The sequence below is a fragment of the Solanum tuberosum genome, unplaced genomic scaffold (genome assembly GCF_000226075.1).
Source record: "Solanum tuberosum cultivar DM 1-3 516 R44 unplaced genomic scaffold, SolTub_3.0 scf00111, whole genome shotgun sequence".
Lineage (NCBI taxonomy): Eukaryota > Viridiplantae > Streptophyta > Magnoliopsida > Solanales > Solanaceae > Solanum > Solanum tuberosum.
In genome coordinates, this window is record NW_006239034.1 from 300,198 (window position 1) to 302,915 (window position 2,718).

Genomic DNA, 2,718 nt, shown 5'->3' on the forward strand with positions numbered 1-2,718 from the left:
ATTTCGTAAAAAGAATTCCACCTTGTTTTAATGTCTTAAAATTTTTCTTGGTGGATATTAGATGAATAATTAATTTACGCAGCCACCTTTTAGGAAGGGTTCTGTTTCAATAAGTTCTCATATGTAAAACTAATATTTGTTACAAATATTAGATGAATAATTAATTTACGCAGCCACCTTTTAGGAAGGGTTCTGTTTCAATAAGTTCTCATATGTAAAACTAATATTTGTTACAAATATTAGATGAATAATTAATTTACGCAGCCACCTTTTAGGAAGGGTTCTGTTTCAATAAGTTCTCATATGTAAAACTAATATTTGTTACAAATATTAGATGAGTAACTAATTTACGCAGCCACCTTCTAGGAAGGGTTCTGTTTCAATTAGTTCTCGGATGTAATCTAATATTTGTATTCTCTTTTAAAATTCAATTTTAATTGTCGTATCATATCGAAGGTAACATCCTCCGGTGTTGGCAAACTTGCTAGAAACTCTTGTGACTCTAATTCATCGTCACTAGATCCAATTACCGCATTAATCCAAGCTTCTTGTTTGGAACTTAACTTTGGCAAAATATAATTCCTCCTCTCGGCGTTGACCCAATCTCTAAATAAAACTGATGTTTCCAAACTTTCTTCCGCCAATGAATATCTATGATTGTCAAGTTGAAACATTGTCGCACTAAAAGCAGCCTCCGATGCAACTGATGAAGCTTGAATAGTTAGAACATCACGAACCATTTTGCTCAAAATTGGAAATGCAACGCTTTGCCTCCTCTACCATGCTAATATTTCTACATTGCCATCGTCATCGTCCACTGTTTCTAAAGATTGATTAAGATATTCTTCAAAATCATCACGGTTAGTAGAATTAAGACCAAGAAAACCTCGCATAAAACTATTAATTCGATCTTTACTCTGAGGATTAGAAGTTTGACCAACTTCTCCTTGAGTATTTCCTATAGTTCTATATTTTTCATACAATTTTTTTTCTTCTACTTTTATGCTAGACTTATACATATCACAAATTGAAATTTCTTTCGGTAAAATTTCTAAAGTATCATAAAAAGTTTCAACAAGTCCCTGCACACCTCGTAATTTATATTGAGGGTTAAGTAAAGTAGCAGTTAAATAAATTTGAGGAATAGGAAAAAAATATTTAAATTTATGAGCATTAAACACCATTTGTATGGGTCTTCTATATTCGTAAGCAATTGAAAACATTTCGTAAAAAGAATTCCACCTTGTTTTAATATGTCTTGGAATTTTTCTTGGTGGCAACTCACATAGTACACAACGCTCATTAAATTCCCTAATTCTAGCAGCCTCTATGAGCATAAAAAATTTAGGCAACAATATATTTAATTTTCATACAACCACAATCAAATAATGAAATACCATCTTGTACAACTAAATTTAATACATGTGCAACACATCTAACATGAAAAACATTAACATCAATTGGACATAATCTAGTTTTTAACATACTAGCAGCGTTTGTATTATTAGATGCATTATTTAATGCGACATACATTACTTTATCTATAAGCATGTAATAATCTAAAGCACTCAAAATATTTGAAGCTAAATATGCACCCATTTTTTTCTCTACACATTCTTTATAACTTAAGATTCTTTTTTGCAAATTCTAGCTATGATCAATCCAATGTGCTGTAATAGTTAAATAATCATGTCCATTAACACTACGACCCATGTCCGAAGTTATAGACACTCTACAATCTAATATGCTAAACAAACAACGAAGATATTCACAATGTTTACCTTGATTTAAAAAAAACATCAGCTTAACAGTATTTCTTGAAAAACCTTTAAAAGAAGGATTATAAGTTTGTTGAATATATTCAATAAAATCGGGATGTGAAGGAAAACTATAAGGCAAACCACAAACATAAATCATTTTAGCTAAATTTTTGCGATCTCTTTCCTTATTATATTTACGTTGTGTTAGTGGGCCACTGGGGTTAGAAGGATCTAATGTTCCTTAAACCATGTTAGAAGCCCCTGCAGATTCAATAACATTAATATCAACATCATTAACTAGAATTTCTTTTTTTCTATCGGCTAATGCTTTAGCTTCTTTATATTGAATTGACACACAAGATAACAAATATCTATTTAAGCCCCCTGTTCTACCTTGACCTCCACCTTGTTTATGTTTAAAAGGTTGCTTACACTTATTACAAATAGCAATATAATTTTCCTTATCTAAAGTCATAAATTGCCACACAACAGAAGTTTCATTAATATAGCCCCGTAGGTAGCACATAGCTCTCTTAGGCATCAATGTAGCTTATAGACAACTCATAGACCTCTTAGGCAACAACATGGCTCTGTAGGAAGCACATGGCCTTCTTTGGCGTCAATATAGCCCTGTAGGCAACTCATAGCCCTTCTAGGCACAATATTTCCCCGTAGGCAACTCACTCCCGAATCAACTTCTACTTCTTCACCTGAATTTTCATCAAGATTAGGATTAATATTACCATAATGTCGTTCCATAAATCACATTCCTGCAGCTAACCAGAATAGCCCCAACGACAATAATAACAATCCAACCGCTAAAAGCGAGCAATTTAGTTATAAGCAACCTATACAAATAGCATCTAAGTCGTTTCCAACATAGGGACGCTACTAACTGTATAAGAATCCCGACAAGGGAGGATTATATCAACTCGAGCAGCCAACAATCAACAATCAC